Source organism: Sciurus vulgaris, assembly GCF_902686455.1.
Source record: "Sciurus vulgaris genome assembly, chromosome: 5".
In the NCBI taxonomy this organism is placed as follows: Eukaryota; Metazoa; Chordata; class Mammalia; order Rodentia; family Sciuridae; genus Sciurus; species Sciurus vulgaris.
The window spans coordinates 159521545-159540375 of NC_136465.1; the positions used below are offsets into that span (position 1 = coordinate 159521545).

Here is an 18831-nt window from a genome sequence, read left to right on the forward strand (position 1 = left end):
AGATACACACAATGGAAATTCTATAACAATTATGAAAGTTGGGAAGCAGAGAAAGAAGAAAGAGAAGCAGTTTACATCTATTTCTGAGAAGGGTTGAAAGTGGAGAATTAAAAATATAGTAAAAATATAATTTATAGGAGGGTCAGAGGCCATTAGTTGCCTCTCAACATCTTCCCTGCCCTTACTGCATAATAACTGAATTCCTGGTGTTTAACTAGATACAAGTCTGTGTGGAATTACTATCTTTTTTTTAAATTTATTTTTATTGTAAACAAATGGGATACATATTGTTTCTGTTTGTACATGGAGTAACAGCATACCATTTGCATATTCATAAATTTACATAGAGTAATGATGTTTGATTCATTCCATTATTTTTTGGAATTACTATCTTTTGACCATGGGACTAAGATTAGGCTAAACAGAAACAATGTGTGCAACTTCCAGACCACGCCCTTAAAGTATCAAGGCATGTCCTTTTCTTCCCCATATTCCTCTTCTCTGGTTGGAATATGATGTGGTCAGGGTAAGGGATAGACAAGAACAACCCAAGCTGGCAGGAACTATGTATACACCTGATTCCTTGAACCTATGGTTCTACCATGCTGAACCTGGATTGCTTATACCTGGAATGTTGCATGAAAGAAAAATAACATTCCATCTTTTATATCATATTTAATATTTTGGACATATCTGTTATGTAGTTCAATTTATATCCTGCTTATTACATGGGGCAAGAGAGCTATTCATGTCTTAGTTGGGTAAATATTTGGTATCTTATTTTCATACGACCCCTAGAGAAATACAAAATTACTAATGAACATATAGGATGGAAGATAATCATTATTAGTATAATAGAGAACAGTAAAAAAATCCAAATGAGTATAAGGGAAAAATTACTAACAACTCAAGGAAACCAGACAAATAAGAAAAAAGAATAAAATATAAAATAAACTAAAATAACTAACACATATGTAAGTAATAAAGTGAAGTATATCAGTTGCTATAATAAATATAAATATGCTTATCCCCAGTAAAAAAAAAAGATACAAAGAATCAGATCTTAAAAAAAAATTATGTGTTACTTAAAAGAAACTCATCTAAAATAATGTGATAAAAAGAAGTTGCAAACAAATACTACTGGAGAGGATCTGAGGAAAAGGGAATGCTTACACTCTGTTAGTGAAAATACAAATTAGTACAACCATTACTGAGGTTCATCAAAGAGTTAAAAATAGATCCGCCATATGCTCAAGTAGTCCCAATACCAAATATATAGAAATATATATCAGGTATATTCCCAAAGGAAATGAAATCAGTAGATCAAAAAGACATCTGTATTTCCATGATTTGCAGCATTATTCAGAATAGTTGAGACAAAATCAAACTAAGTATTCATCAATTGTTGAATGTATAAAGAAAATGTGGCATATACACAGTGGAATGTGATTCAACCATAAAAAAAGAATAAAGAGAAGAATGGAGGAACATTGGATTGTAGATATAGTGGGGAAAGAAAGGGGCAGAGGGAAGGAAAAATGATGGAATGAGAGAGACAAGATTACCCTATGTACATGTATGATTACATGAATGGTGTGAATCTACATCGTGTACAATCACAGAAATGAAAAGTTGCACCCCATTTCTGTATAATGAATCAAAATGCAGTCTGTAAAAACAGAAATTTAAAAAATAAATAAATAAATAAATAAAGTTGTTAACAGAAAGAAAGGGATCTCTGTTAAATGACAAAAATACTCTCCTGCATCAAACAGAGGCCCAGCCACCTGGCCCACCACCCACGCGAATCTCCCACACAGAGGCCTACGCCTCAGCCCACACAGTCTAGAACCTGAACTGCAGCTGACCATCTATCATGGGGTCACCTTTGCCCACTAGCACTGATTATTCCTGACCTTTATGCCACCATCCATAGTGGAACAGCACCCTTCTTGGAACACCACATTATCAAGTTCCTCTCGGGCTTCAGGCTACTGATGACTAGGAGGTTTGAACAGTACTGTATAGTTTATTGTAGATTTTTTTAAATTAGTAGTATTATGATTATTCCTATTATATCTACTATTATTCTTACAATTTTCTTTTATTAATATTTTTCTCACTCTCTCTATTTCCTCTTATCTATTTCCTTGGAGACTCTTTCTTGCTTTTCTCATGCTAACAACCCATTTCTTTTAATTCTGCTTTCATTATTCCTATGATATAGTACCTCTATAGACTCACTTCTTATCTCATTAACATAATATCCTACACCCATCCCCATCCTCTTTGTCCACCATTAGAAATTGTGCTCCTTATTGCAAACCTATTGGTTATACTGTAGAAAATAATTGAACTAATCATCTTTGTTTAATAAGACAACACATTTAATATCTTAATAGGAATGATTTGGGTTAAGGATGGATATTGTTTGTATGGTGTGATGCTAATATTGATCTCTCACTTCAAAGTGAGGTATTGGAAACCAGCAGGGACACTATAAGTCTATAGGGGGAAAACTGTAATCCCTTGGATTCACACTGCTTGAGGGGAAGATACATGAACCAACAGGAGAAAAACAAGGGAAGAAAGTGTCCTAAATAAACCTAAATGCTATATCAATAGAACACAATGACAGCATGGCAGAAGAAATGTCAGAAAGGGAGTTCAGAATGTACAAAATTAAAATGATCCAAAAAGTGAGTGATGAGATAAGAGAGCAAATGCAGGCAATGAATGATTGTACAAATAAACAATTAAGACAGCAAATGCAGAAAGCAAAAGATCATTTCAATAAAGAGAGATTCTGAAAAAAAAATCAAATAAATCCTTGAAATGAAGGAAATAATAAATGAAATTAAAACTCAACAGAAAGCATAACCAACAGGCTAGATCACTTGGAAGACAGAACCTCAGACAATGAAGACAAAATATTTAATCTTGAAAACAAAGTTGACTAGAGAAGATGGTAAGAAATCATGAACAAAACCTCTAAAAATTATGGGACATCATGAAAAGACAAAATTTAAGAATTATTGGGATTGAAGAAGGCACTCTGTGCCAAAGGAATGAATAATCTATGGAATGAAATAATATCAGAAAATTTCCCAAATCTGAAGAATGAAATGGAAAATCAAATACAAGAGGCTTATAGGACACCAAATGTACAAAATTACAACAGACACACACCAAGGCACATTATAATGAAAATACCTAACACACAAAATAAAGATAGAATTTTAAAGGTTGCAAGAGAAAAGCATCAGATTACATACTGGGGAAACCAATATGGATATCAGATTTTTTAGCCCAGACCCTAAAAGCAAGAAGTGTATGGAACAACATATTTTAAGCTCAGAATGAAAATGGGAGCCAACCAAGAATCTTACACCCAGAAAAACTTATCTTCAGATTTGATGACAAAATAAAATCCCTCCATGATAAACAAAAGATAAAAGAATTTACAAATAGAAAGACTACACTACAGACATTCTCAGCAAAGTATTCCATGAGGAAGAAATTAAAAACAACAATGTAAGTCAGCAAAGGGAGGAACTACCCTAAAGGAAAAGCCAATTAAAGGAGAAACCAAGTCAAGCTAAAGCCAAAAATGAGCCAAAATGACCAGGAATACAAGTCATATCTCAACAATAACCCTGAATGTTAATGGCCTGAACTAATCAATCAAAAGACATAGGCATATTGCATTAAAAAGAAAGACCAACATTATGCTGCCTTCAAGAGACTCATCTCATAGAAAAAGATTCCCACAAACTAAAGGTGAAAGGATGGGAAAAGACGTGCCATGCACACGGACTCAGTAAAAAACCAGGGATTTCCATCCTCAGGTAAAGTGGACTTCAAGCCAAAGTTAGTCAGAAGGAATAAAGGAGGACATTTCATACTGCTTAAGGGAAGCATAAATCAGCAAGATATAACAATCATAAATATCTATGCCCCAAACAATAGTGCATCCTTGTATATTAAACAAATCCTTCTCAATTCCAGGAACCAAATAGACCAAAATACAATAATCCTAGGTGACTTTAATACACCTGTCCTCACCAATGGACAGATTTTCCAAACAAAATTGAACAAAGAAACCATAGAACTCAATAACACAATCAATAGTTTAGATATAACAGACATATATGGAATATTCCAGCCATCAATTAGCAATGCACTTTCTTCTCAGCAGCACATGGATCCTTCTCTAAAATAGACCAAATATCATGCCACAAAGCTACTTTTAGTAAATACAAAAAAATAGATATACTACTTTGTATTCTATCAGATCATAAGGGAATGAAACTAGAAAGGAATGATAAAATAAAAACCAGACTACTCCAACACCTGGAGACTAAATAATATGCTATTGAATGATACATGGATAGCAGAAGACATCAAGGGTGACATAAACAAATTCTTGGAGGTAGACAAGAACAATAATACACATATCAAAATCTCTGGATGCTATGAAAGCAGTACTAAGAGGAAAATTCATTGCATGCAGCATAGTCAGTAAAAGAAGAAAAAGTCAACAAATAAACACCTAACATTACAGTTCAAGCCCTGGAAAAAGAACAGACCAACACCAAAAGTAGTAGAAGACAGGAAATAATTAAATCAGAGCTGAAATCAATAAATTGAACAAACAACAACAACAAAAAAAACAATTAAAAAATTGACCAAACAAAAAGTTGGTTCTTTGAAAAGATAAACAAAATCAATAAACCTTAGCCACACTAACAAAGAGGAGAGAGAAAACTCAAATTACTAAAATTCATGATAAAAAAAATATCAAGACAGACACTATTAAAATACAAAAATAATTAGAAATTACTTTGAAAATCTATACTCAACAAAATAGAAAAATCTCAAAGACATCAACAGAACAGATTTCTAGAGACATGATCCACCCAAACTGAATCTGGAGGACTTCCACAATTTAAATAGATCAATTTCAAGCAATGAATAGAAGTCATCAAAAGCCTACCAACCAAGAAAAGTCCAGGACCAGACGGATTCTCAGCTGAATTCTACAAGACCTTCAAAGAAGAACTCATTCCAAAACTCCTCAAAGTATTCCATGAAAGAGAAGAGGAGGGAAACCCTTCCAAATTCGTTCTATGAAGCTAATATCACCCTGATATCAAAACCAGACAAAGACACTTCAAATCAATATCCCTAATGAACAGAGATACAAAAATTCTTAATAAAATTTTAGCAAATCACATACAAAAACATATTAAAAAGTACACCATGATCAAGTGGGGATCATCCCAGGATGCAAGGTTGGTTCAACATCCAGAAATCAATAAATGTAATTCACCACATCAATAGGCTTACAGTTAAGAATCACATGATTATTTCAATAAATGCTGAGAAAGCCTTTGATAAAATACAGCACCCCTTCATGCTTAAACAATAGAAAAAATAGGATTCGTAGGAACATACCTCAACATTGTAAAAGCTATCTATGCTAAACCTAAGGCAACATCATTCTAAATGGAGAAAAACTGAAAGCATTTCCCCTAAAAACTGGAACAAGACAGGGATGCCCTTTTTCACCACTTCTATTCAATATTGTCCTTTAAACTCTAACCAGAGCAGCTAGACAGACAAAAAAAATTAAAGGGATATGAATAGGAAAAGAAGAACTCAAACTATCACTATTTGCTGATGACATGATTCTATATTTGGAATAGCCAAAAAATTCCACCAGAAAACTTTTAGAACTCATAAATGAATTCATTAAAGTAGCAGGATATAAAATCAACACTCATAAAGCAGATGCATTTTTTTATTCATAAGTGATGAACCCTCTAAAAGAGAAATTAGGAAAGTACTCCTTTCACAATAGCCTCAAAAAAATTAAAATACTTGGGAATCATCTAACAAAAGAGGTGAACGAACTCTACAATGAGAACTACAGAATACTAAAGAAAGACATTAAAGAAACCCATAGAAGGTGGAAAGATCTCCCATGTTCTCAAATATTCAAAATGGTCATACGACCAAAAGCACTATACAAATTCAATGCAGTTCCAATTAAAATCCAATGACATACCTCATAGAAATAGAGAAATAGATCATGAAATTCATTTGGAAGAATGAGACCCAGAATAGCTAAAACAATCCTTAGCTGGAAGAGTAAAGCAGGTAGTACCACAATACCAGACCTTCCACTATACTACAGAGCAATAGTAACAAAAATGGCATGGTATTGGCACCAAAATAGACAGGGAGACCAATAGTATAGAATAGAGAACACAGAGACAAACCCACATAAATACAGTTTTCTCATACTAGACAAAGGTGCCAAAAAACAGACAGTGGATAAAAGATAGCCTCTTCAACAAATGGTGCTGGGAAAACTGGAAATCCATATGTAGTAAAATGAAACTAAACACCATATCTCTCACCCTGCACAAAAACTAAACTCAAAATGGATCATGGATCTAGGAATTAGACCAGAGACCCTGCACCTAATAGAAGAAAAAGTAGATATAATCTCCATCATGTTGGCTTAGGACCAGACTTCCTTAAGATGACTCCCAAAGCACAAGAAATAAAAGCAGAAATCAATAATTGGGATAGATTCAAACTAAATAGCTTTCTCTCAGCAAAGGAAACTATCAGCAATGGGAAGAGAGAGCCTACAGAGTGGGAGAAAATCTTGCCACCACACTTCAGATAGAGCACTAATCTCCAGAATCTATAAAGAACCCAAAACACTTTATACCAAGAATACAAATAACCCAATCAATAATGGTCCAAGGAAATGAGCAGAAACTTCACAGAGGATGATCAACAAGCAATCAACAGATATATGAAAAATGTTCAGCATCTCTGGTAATAAGAGATGCAATCAAACTACCCTAAGATTTAATCTCATCCCAATTAGAAGGTCTATTATCAAAAATACAAGCTATGATAGGTGTTGGTGAGGATGTGGGGGAAAATGTACATTCATACATTGATGGTGGGGTTGAAAAATTAATGCAGCCCTCTGAAAAGCAGGTGGAGATTCCTTAGAAAACTTGGAATGGAACCACCATTTGACACAGGTATTCCTCTCCTTGACCTACACCCAATGGACTTAAAATCAGCATACTACAGTAATGCGACACATCAATGTTGATAGCAGCTCAATTCACAATAGCTAGGTTGTGAAACCAATCTAGATGCTCTTCAATAGATGAAAACAAGGTGTATATATACACAATGGAATATTATTCAGCCATAAAGAAGAATAAAATTATGTCACTTGCAGGTGAATGGATGGAGTTGGAGAATATCATGCTAAGTGAAATAAGCCAATCCCAAAGACCAAGGCCAATTGATTTCTCTGAAATGTGGATGAGATACCTAACCGGAGTAGGAGGGGAGGTAAGGGAAGAATTGAAGAAGGGTGGATTGTGTAGATGGAAAAGAGGGGTGGGGTTGGGGAGAAGGAAAGATAATAGAATGAGACAAACATCATTACTCTATGTACATGTATGATTATGCAAATGGTATGACTCTACTTCGTGTACAACCAGAGATACGATAGTTGTACCCCATTGCCATTTCATTCAATATTTCTTAAAGTTTCTAATAAATAAGGTGCTAAGATAAGGGTTTAAATGTACTTTCTTCCATTTGCATAATAAAATTACACAACTGTCAATTGAGCACAGTCCTTTCCTACTGACTCTCTGGATCACTTATGAAGTTCTCTATATTGAAATATACATCGTTTGCTGTTCTTTTTTTTTCCATTGTGGATTAATGTGATTATAGAGACTTTATGATATTTTAATTTTATTGGAAATGTAACTCCTTTTCCACTATTATTCTTTTTCATACTTTATTGGTGGCTATTTAATTTTTTTGGCATTTATTTTTTACCATATGAATTTTAAGATAATCTTATCCAATTCTGAAAACACTAGATTAAAAAAACAATTTTACAAAAAAAATGCATCTTATTTTATTTATGTTAATTTTGGAGAATTGCCATTTTTATATTATATTGACTATATGTAAGATTTGTTCAGATTTGGTATAAATAATAAAATTAGTTATTATTTATAAATAATTTAATTTCATAGAAATTCCTCTGTAATAGTTTTTACCACAATATTGGAAGGATTTTTCTTTGTTTCTATTTCTAGGTGCTTATTGCTGGAATGGGGGGAAAGTATTAATTTTTAATATATTAGTGTTTTGAGCACTGTGCAAATTTGTCTCATTTGTTCTAATATAATTTTTACCTATAGGCCTTTGATATTTATAGAAGCAAACTTCTTATCACGTTGTCCATGCATTTGTTAATTATAACTCTTGTTATAATTAATTTGGTTATAATTAATTTTGTTATAATTAATTTGGTTAGCTTTAAATTTTTTAGACAACAAAGGCTGTTCCATGGCAAAATCACAACCACCATCATGCTGACATAGATGTTTTCTACGTTTGCATGTGTAAGAAGAGAGTTCGAGGATATTCTGAGATGTTACCATTGCTTAAATAAAGGTGGGTTGAGCAGTGGAACAACTGGGTCAGGCATGTGTTTATACAATGATGTATAATAGATTTTAATTCAGTACTACACAACATGCGTTTATTTTGTAATTTGTAAACCATCCAATATAGGGAGAAAATGTTTTAAAATATAATGATTTATATTTTTATTGTGATTTGTAATTGATTGCCTTATGATCCAAAATTGTAGCCTGATTGATGTGCTGAGACAGTCTCAACAGTGGTTTAATAAGTCCTTAATTTTTTGAAATGTTTTGGGTGTATTTGAAAATAACATATTCTGTACTGATATGTCTGTTAAATGAAGCTTGTTAATTAATATTCTATACTCATAATGTATTAATATTCTATATTCATAATGTTCCTTCACTCATCAATATTCTGAATGAAATAGTAGCAACTTGCACAAAATGTGGATTTTAGTTTCTCCACAACAGTCTATCAGTTTTGGTTTTTAATATTTTAAGGCTCTGTTATGTGTTGATATATGTGAAAAAAATGATTTTTATACCTTGGTATTGTATTTCCTTAGGTTTGATCCTTTTATTGTTACATATAGATGCATGTTTATCAATTTTACTGTTTTTAACCTTCAATTATATTTTGACTAATGATATTGCTTCAATGCCTTTCATTAAGTTGGTTTTGCTTGACATTTAAAAAAATTTTTTTAGTTGTTGATGGATCTTTATTTTATTTATTTATTTGGTGCTGTGAATTGAACCCAGTGCCTCACACACGCTAGGCAATCATTCCACCACTGAGCCACTGTCCCAGCCCTTCACATTTTGTTTTTTAATCCCACTTTTATTTAGATTTCCTACAAAACATATAGCAAGGTTTTTAAAATTGTGCCCAACATGATCATTTTTGTCTTTCATTAATTATCTTCTCTTTTGTGCTTTTGGTTTGCTATGTTTACTCTTTGCTTCTCTTCATTTTTCTAAATTTTAGGGACACTAATTAATAAATATTCCTTTATTCTTTTATTTTCCATTTCTGGTTCCTAATTCGTAATTTCTTTTGAACATTATGTTCCTAATTTGTCATTTCTTTGAAATTTTTACCGGAAATGTTGTTTTTAATGAAAATAAAAAGTCATTCAGGGTAATGATGTCTGTCTCATTCTACCATTTTTCATACCCCCTCCCTCTCATTCCCTTCTACATAATTTAAAGTTCCTCCATTCTTCCTCACCCCCACCCTCACACCCCTATTATATATCATCCACTTATCTGGGAAAACATTCATCCTTTGGTTTTTTGGGATTGGCTTATTTCACTCAGCATGATATTCTCCAATCCCATTCATTTATTTGCAAAAGCCATCATATTATTCCTCTTTACTCTGAGTTTCCTAGTACCAGGTTAGCAGAATGTTTATGAAAGTATTGACTAGAATAAATTGTATTGTATTTTTAAATGTCGAGAAAGGACATTTTCAGTTTTGTATTTTCTGAAGTTTAACATCAGAAATTGAAATGCCTACAGAGTCCCTGTTAAATGCATGTTTCATTAAGCAGCATTGCCATTAACAATCAAGAAAAAAATAAAGTCATTCAGTATCTTTGTTTCTCTACTTCTTTAATCCACTGGTTATCTGGAAATTTAATATGCCCCGCTGCTCATTTTTAGCAGTAGACCAGACTTCTGGCTCCACCTGGAAGGAAGCGCGTTCAGGCCCATCTCCCACACGGTGCAGCCTCCTTAACACTCTGCCGGGTTCTGGGCCAAGTCACCAGCTGCACTGTCATTTAGGTTCCACTTTCTATTTTGTGTTTCTGATCCAATTGACCATGGAGATATTTTCTTTGTGCTTCAAAACAGTTAAAATTTATAATTTTCACTTTATTTTATCTTTTGTGATTGTTTTGTTGAATTGGGTGGGAGGAAATAGGGAAGGGTTCCTCTAACAAACTGACAGAGCTTGCCAAGTTGGCAGAGCATGTTGTACTTCTATAATCAGAAACATGTCTTAATTTAAGAGTGGATACAACACAAATGTATATTCACCAAATGTTCACATATATGCCAAGTAAGAAGGACAGGAGAAAAAGGAGGAGAAGAAATATACCAGAATGCTAACATTTGTTGCTCTGGTAAGTAGGATATGGAGAAAGTGCTTTTTATTCTTTTTACTTTCTATATCAGGAGCAAAATTACTAAGATAATTTTTCATATTTTATCATGAGAATATAAACTTATTTTTGAAAGCTTTTAGGAGAAAAATAAGTATATTAGTAGTCATGTAAAAACCTTTAAAAATAACAATGCCAATCCAACAGGATTTCTGAAGGAAAACAATTCATTAAAAGGTATTTAAAATGAGAACATGCGATCAGAAAGATTCCTTTGTTACTGTGTCTCAGGATTCAGACAGATTGCTCTTTACACACTTGATCAGAGTGACACCCAGGTCTGTGTCAGTTGAAATGATGATCCAAGATCCCTGACAACACCTGTGAGTTAGTGGAAGTTTACTGCCAAAAGGATGGAAAGCTCAGCTGCTCTGCACTTGTTCACGGCACAGCTTTCAGCATTCCATTATTCTCTTTACATTTCCTCTATGCAAAGGTGAGAAAGAAAGAAGAGAAGAGATGACTTCTGGTAATCAATTGGATGGTGCTAATGACATTAAAACTTATGTGATTAAAATGGCACCTGCAGTTTTTCTCTGGGTTCTGTACATGAATAGAGAAATAGGATCTCCACAGAGAACGAGTGTGTGCCAGTTTGGCAGTAAAACATACACCTCTAGATGCAATTATAGTACATTTGAATGCCTTAGGCTTTTATTTGAATAACATATTCCAGCTAAAATCCCTCCTATTACTTTTACGTCTTCTTTTTTCTTTGTCCTACACATCTGTTGGCACCTGGAAAATATAAGTTCTCAATAAACATTTATGGGACAAATGAATGAACAATGTTATAAAAAGGCACAGTTCTAAACAATAAGTGAGAGCACTGGAAGAACTATGAATAATGTACTGACCATGACACTGATTCTTCAGCTTCTGATTCTTACCTTTGAACACTATCCAAATATTTTGTTTTAGTTTTCTCAGTTGCAATAAGACATATGATAACAAATGTGATGAGATGATAGACCTGGAGATACACTGTGCATTAATTCTTGTCTGGAGATTAAGTAATGAAATTACTTTTAATTCTCAATTTTTCTAAACCACTCAAACCCAAAAAGGTACTTAAGAAAAAGTTATGTTCTGTTCAACATCTCTAGCAATTAGAGAAGTGCAAATTAAAACTGCATTGAGATTTCATCTCACTCTAGTCAGAATGGCAATTATCAAGAATATAAATAACAATAAATGTTGGCCAGGATGTCGGGGAAAAGATTCATTCATACATTGCTGGAGGGACTGAAAATTGGTGCAATCACTCTGGAAAGCAGTGTGGAGGTTCCTCAAAAACCAGAAATGAAAACACCGTATGACCCAGCTACCCTACTCCTTGGAATATATCCAAAGGATTTAAAATCAGCAAACTACAGTGATGCAGCCACTTCAATGTTTATAGAAGCACAATTCACAATAGTCAAGTTATAAAGCCAACCTAGATGCCCTTCAACAGATGAATGAATAAAGAAAATGTGGTATATATGCACAATGGAGTATTATGCAGCCAAAAAGAATAAATGACATTATGGCATTTGCTGGTAAATGGATGGAACTGGAGACTATCAAGCTAAATGCAATAAATCAGTCCCAAAAAGTCAAAGGTAGAATATTTTCTCTGATATGCAGAATACAAAATAAAGGGGGATAAAAATAATAGAAGAAAGATGAGTGGGACAGAGAAAGGTGAATGAAGGCAAGGGGAAAAGGATGGGATAGGGAAAGGGAGGGGAACGAATATGACCTAAAATTCCTGTGTACATATATAAATACACCACAGCGAACCTCACTACCATGTACTACACGAGACACTAATTTTTAAAAAACTGTAAGTAAATAGCAGAAAGATCAGTAGAGAAGAGAAAAGGGGGAAGGAGAAGGGGAAGGAGAGGAGAAGTACTGAGAACTAAATTAGTATAAATTATATTCCGTGCTTTTGTAATTGCACAAAAATTAATCCTATTGTTATGTGTAACTAAGAAGAACCAATAAAAAAAATAAAAATTTTAAAAAGCTATTTTCATCTTTTCTATTTTTTAAATAATTTGCCTTGTAGAGGCTAACAGAAAATCTATAATGGTTTTCTTGAATTTGTGTATTCTAAGGTAAATTAAAATGCAATATATTGAGCAGACTGTAGAATAAAACAAAATTGATATAAAATTATTACATTTTAAATATATAGTGTGGCTGTATTTGTGTGTCATTTAACTTTGTTAATGTTTCTTAACGAGAGTGCAGGAGTACTTAAAGAGAGAATTGGTAGTCTTAGTAAAATACTAATGGAGCATCTATGGAAAACAATAGAAAGTGAATTACTGAGCTTGAGTAGATGTACCGACATGTCTAGACAATGCTGGGAGGGGGAAAAGGTGTTAAATATAGGACTACAAGCATTATGCAAGATCTCTGTAAGATTATATTTTCAGAATAATACTATTTCCAATTTAATGTTGTATGTAGCAGCAGCTGCTAAACAGAAAAATAATTAATGAGCAATTCGATGAAGAACAGTTTAATCATTAGAATCGACTGATATTACACAACTGTAAACTCCCATGAGCTATAATGATACAGTGTCTTTCAGGAGAACTGAAAACAACTTATCAAGATTTCAACAAGCAAAACAAAAAAGATAATCTAAAATATTCTTGAAATACACTATAGACAGTGATTTTGTACTGTAATCTCAGAAAGCCAGAAGAAAGGATTTTGAATATTTTCCATAAAGAAGTGATAATGTTTGAGGAGATAATATGTTTAACCTCATTTCATACTGCACATACATATTTAAACATCACCTGGTACACATTAGTATGTAGAGTGTTTTGTATTTTTGTGCATTACAAATGCAGTATTCTGAAGCATGCACAAAAATAGTAATTGAAAGTCTGTGTATCCAATAGATGAAGGATTATTGCCAAAATTTTACTATTTCATAGACAGTATCTATTCTCTGAAAGATAAAGTCTAATCAACTTTTTTCAAAGAGGGAAATCATCTACATATTTAACATTAATTAGATATATGTCAACTGTTTTGATATGATCTATTTTAATTTTCTAGATGACTATGTTATTCTTACTATTTTTTAACTATAAAGGAATGACTGGACTGGGGCTATAGCTCAGTGGTAGAGCACTTGCCTCACACCTCTGAGGCACTGAGTTTGATCCTCAGCACCACATAAAAATCAAATAAAGGTATTGTGTCCATCTACAACTAAAAGATATTTTTTAAAAAAGTAATGATTATAGAAAATTTAAACAATAAAGAAGTACAAAAAAATAAAAACCACGTGTACTACTATCATTAAGAGGTAGTACTATAATGTGACATTTTTCTATTTTCCTATGCACATACACATATTAGTTTTAAATTAAATTTGTAACAAATGGTAAATACGCATTTATTCAAGAGGTGTTTACTGAAAGAAAAATGAGATTATACTCTATTTATGTCTGATCTACCAAAATGTATAAATGCATTGTACTATCATACACAACTAATTAAACAAATAAATTTTTAAAAAAGTAATTACATTTTTTTAAAATTTCTTGATGCATTGGGTATAGGAAAAGAGAGAAGTCAAGGATGACAAAGATTTGGCCTGAATAACTGAGAGGATGTATTGCTATCAGTAGAAAAAGGAAACTATAGGAGGATCATATGTTCTCACCTTACTGCTTCCAATATAGTCCCTACCCCATTTTATTTCACTTCTCATTTTGGACTATAAGGAAATAATGCTGGAGATAATTTGTTCCTTTTACCATTTATTATCTCTGCTGTACTTTTTCCTTTTGTCTCTCTATGTTGCATTCAAGATAGTTTCTACAACTCATTTTCCAATTTATTGGTTCTTTCTTTAGCTGTGTCTAATGCCATCAAATACCTTTCTTAATTTAAACTATACTTTTCAGTTCTAAAATTTCCATTTGTTCTTATGAAAATACACTATGTCACTAGTTAGCATTTTTCAGTCCATAAAATTTTCAAGCTTGCTTTTATTTATTTGAAAATGTCAAGTACAGTTGTTTTCTCTGTGTGTGTGCATGTATGTGTGTGTTTAGAAGGAATTTACAAAGTATTTTTTAATTTTTTGTTTGTCACATAACTGAACATACTGATGAGATAGGATCTGATATTTCAATACATATACACAATATTTAATGATAGGATATTGGGTAATTAGCATATGAATCATCTCGAAAATTTATTATTTGTATTTTAAATAGCTTAGAAGATTAGTGAAGGCAAAGATGATCAACAGATACAGAGATAGGTGGACAGAAGAACAACTTCTAAAGTTTTTGGTTTGTTTATCTGTATCTGGTAATTCCAATATTTGCAGTCTTCATGGGTCTGTTTCTGTGGTGTTTGTTCTCACATGTGTTATCTTATTCTGTTGTTTGTCTCATCATCAATTTTGTGCTGCTTTTTACTCAACTGATTAGAGCAAAAAATACAGCACTAAATAACTAATAATTTCTCTTTAGCCTATGTTAATTGAAAAAAGCTTCAAAATTTACATTCAAACACCTGATGCTGAAGTGTGTGTGATATTAGACAATTTAACTTTTCAGAATTTCAGTGTTCTTAATTATAAAAAGGAATGATTAATAAATGTGTTCTAGTTTTATATATTCAATTAAATGGAAGATAAATAATTGTTATCAAATATGTAGTAGTTTAATAAATGTTTCCTTTTCTGCTATCAAACCAAATATCATCAGAATTAAAACAAATATGGAAGGTGAAAGAAATTACATAGAAGAAAGCAAGAAAATAAAGTTATATCTATAAAAACATCTATAGAAATGATCATATATACTTAGGTGAAATTTAAGGGCAGTAATTTTTAGTTATTAACACAAATTGGGAGGGACAGAATTTAATTCCAAAACTGAGAGATAATCCCTTGAGGGCTTGAGGAATATATCTAGAAAGATTTACTGTGAGGAATTGGCCCACATGATGTGGAAGCTGAGGTCCCAAGGTATGCAGATGGCAAGCTGGAGACCCAGGAGAGCTGATGGATAGTTCTAGTCTGTGTCCAGAGGACTTAGAACCAGGAGTCTGGATGTTATAAGTTGTAGTCCAAAAGTATCTTGATAGAAACCCAAGAAGAACCAAAATTTCAGTCTAAGTTGGAAGTCCAAAGAAAAACAATGTTCCAGTTCAAGCAGTCAAGCAAGAATTCCCCTTTACTCAGTCTACTTCTATTCAGGTATTCAGATGAGGCTTATAACATTAGGAAGGACAATTTGGTTGATCAGTTTATCATTCAAAAATTAATCTCATCTTCTAACAACCTCACAGACATACTGAGAATAATGTTTAAGCAAATAGGCTTGAGATAGGTGGAGGTGGGTTGAAGGGGGACAGTTAATGAGTACAGGAATGCAACAGGGCCACCAGGAGAAACTTGAATGTACCAACAACAACAAAAGATAAATATTTGAGGTGAGGGATGTGCTGATCACCCTGATTTGAAAGTAAATAGCCACACTGTGAATAATCTTATGGAAAGGCCCATCTGGCATGGCAAGAGACCTATGCCCGGAGTTTAATAGCCCACCAGGAGCTGAAACTTGTCAACCACCATGCGAGTCAGTTTGGAAGCAGATCCTTCAGCCCCAGTGGAGCCTTGGAATGACTGCAGTTCTATGCAACAGTTTGCAGCCTCAGGAGTAGCCCAAGGTAGTGATTTTCAGCTACATTCTTTCTAGATTCCTGCAGTGGGACAAAACCATTGAAGTTTATTGCAGCTTTGGGGAACTATAAATAGTCTGGCTGGAGCACTGAATATCTGTGGAAAAGTGAATGGAGATGATATTGGTAAGATAAAGCATTTAAATGAAAGGGAAAAACCAAACGAAAACAAAATTTTCCTTGTAAAATATTAAATTTTTTTTTAGAAAAAAAATCAGTCACATTGTATATCTGAAATTTGTTTTCCTTGAGGCTATGATCAAAAATGTTGCTTTCATCTATAACTAGAACAAGCTACAAGGCTACAGAGTCACTTTAAAATACTCCACATGGAAGAAGCCACATCTGTGTACTAAAGGATGAAATGATTGACCAGCAACTTCAAGATGATTTTCAGTGTTTGATCAACTCCAATCTATAAAACCCATTAGTCTTATCTATACCAGAGAAGTTCTTCTAATGAGCCAACGACCCTAGAGCTGGGAAGGCATTTTAAAAAATCCAAAATCTCATTTCAAGCAGGAAAAGTAGCCCAATAAACAAAATGGTAGGAGTCTGTGCTCTCTCATCTGCTCTTCATTCTTCTCATTCCTTAACTCTTAGCAGGAAGAGAACCATTCAGTTTAAAAATTTATCAGAACTATTCTGTCATTGGTGACAACATTAGTAAGAGAAAGGTTTACATGCTTATAGATTCTCTACTCAGAAAAATCTCAAACATTTAGGAGGAATTCAGGAAGTTGCTGATAGCAGAATTTCACCATCTTCCCAGGATTCCAGGCCCAGAAAGGTCCCTGCTAAGTGGGTGCTGACTATCCTTTCAGTGAAGTTAGAAAATAAGCTTGCTTAAACCCCTAAAATATGAGAAGTTGGAGATGAAATGACCATTCTTCTATATCACAGCAATAATCCCAGTGTTCTTCTACACTCATGGGAAAATATGAGTTTAAAATCATCAGATTCTGTGATCCTCTATGTATTAACTCATATATATGTATATGTATGTATATATAATCTATGAACTTCTGTTTACTCTCTTATAGTCATAAAAGCATTAGCATCTCTTATCCTTGTTTTCCACCCCATGCTTGCCATAATCTTGGGAACTTTCAGATTCCTCATAGATGCTCAATCACCCAGACCGAAGAGTGCTATGAATTCTACTCATGTGATCTTTGCCTAAACTTTGTTAAAGTTTCCATGTCAAAGACAACCCATGTACTTCACTATGAACAGCAGCTATTTCATAAAGACATCTAATCTCTAAGAACCCTTTCTGTAGTTACAACATTGATTCATTTCTACTCTCACCTCCTTCACTCACACTATTCCTATTGCTTAATCTCATTGGGAACCCTAATCCTCTTACACTTTTATTGATAGGCTGATTTCATCCAGTTTATCAATCCCTTTGGGTCTTCCTTATTCAGCTTAGACACAATGTTCCATCATCTTCTGACTCTCTTCCCAATGACCACATTCAAGCTTGTTATGTTACCACACATGTGAGCAAAACACTATTGCAGTTGACACTGCAATTCAATTTCATGTCTGAAAGGTGCATTCCCCTAGCTGTTTGAAGCATCACTGGCAGACAGTCTTCAGCCATCAGCTCCCTTTCAGAACTGCCTCAGTGAAGAGAACTGACTGCCATAAGGTCATGCCCCCTTCCAGGAGCAGTCTGCTTTCCATGTCTGATCAACACATGAGTAAAAGGTCCTATCCTGTCACCAATGTGGCATGACTTTGAAGGGTTATCCCAGTTTCAGAGTTCCCTAGAGAGCTTGTGGATTGCCGTATTGAGACTGCATCAAAGCCTAACCTCTCCTTCTGCCTTTCCTTGCAAAATTTCCCAGTATTGCTTCAAAGAGAACTTTTAATGAACCTCCTGTATGCTAACCCCAATTTCAAAGTCGGCTTCCTGTTCAGTTCATCCTGGATTGAATTGAATTCAATTCCTTTCAGTGGTCCTTTTTGCAATTTTTTTTTTAACAAGTAGGTACTTATTACTGAAACAGAAAAAAAAATGGTAAAAATTCTGTTTACAACTTAATATCCTCTCAGAAATCATTCACATCATGAAAAAAATTTCAAATAGAAAACAACCAAAATCTACTGACAGGGACTTCACCAAGAAAAGTAAAACTACAAGTATAAATCATATGGCTCAAGTTTTGCTCAAGCCTTTGAATAGGAGCATATGGATGGTGTACAATTTTTTTTATTTTGTATTGATTTAATTAGTATGAAAAGAAAATATTCACAGGGTTAGACATTCAAGTAGAATAATATGGTATATAATGATAAGTGAGTTGTCTGATTGCTTCTTAGGTCCCACAGCCTAGTCCCAATTTATCATGGTTTTTTGCAGAATTCATATGGAAAGATAGATAAGGAAATCATATTCATTTCTCTGTGTAGATCATACTTACATGGTTTTCTAATACAAG

The 18831-nt window shown here is 33.5% G+C and overlaps 1 protein-coding gene across 10 annotated transcripts in view; it reads right to left on the bottom strand.

Annotated features, from left to right (window-relative positions):
• The window catches only part of ANKS1B (ankyrin repeat and sterile alpha motif domain containing 1B), a 1201009-nt gene that overhangs the window by 678316 nt on the left and 503862 nt on the right, over positions 1-18831 (bottom strand). The gene's annotated exons all lie outside the window — the stretch shown is intronic.